We start from the raw sequence: 209 nt of genomic DNA, 5'->3' as shown, positions 1-209 counted from the left end.
AGTAGTAGCAGTAGTGGTGGTAGCGGTAGTAACAGTAGCAGCCATTAACAGCTGGCTGCTCCTTCCTGCAGCCGTCTGAGGAATAACGTGGAGGGGAAGTACCTGATGGACGGCGTTCCCTTCAGCTGCTGCAGCACCTTCTCCCCTCGGCCCTGCATCCAGCAGCAGGTCAGCAACAGCTCGGCACATTTCAACTATAACCAGCAGAG

The sequence above is a fragment of the Micropterus dolomieu genome, linkage group LG10 (genome assembly GCF_021292245.1).
Source record: "Micropterus dolomieu isolate WLL.071019.BEF.003 ecotype Adirondacks linkage group LG10, ASM2129224v1, whole genome shotgun sequence".
NCBI lineage: Eukaryota > Metazoa > Chordata > Actinopteri > Centrarchiformes > Centrarchidae > Micropterus > Micropterus dolomieu.
The sequence above is the reverse complement of the archived record's forward strand: the minus strand, read 5'-3'. Positions refer to the sequence as shown.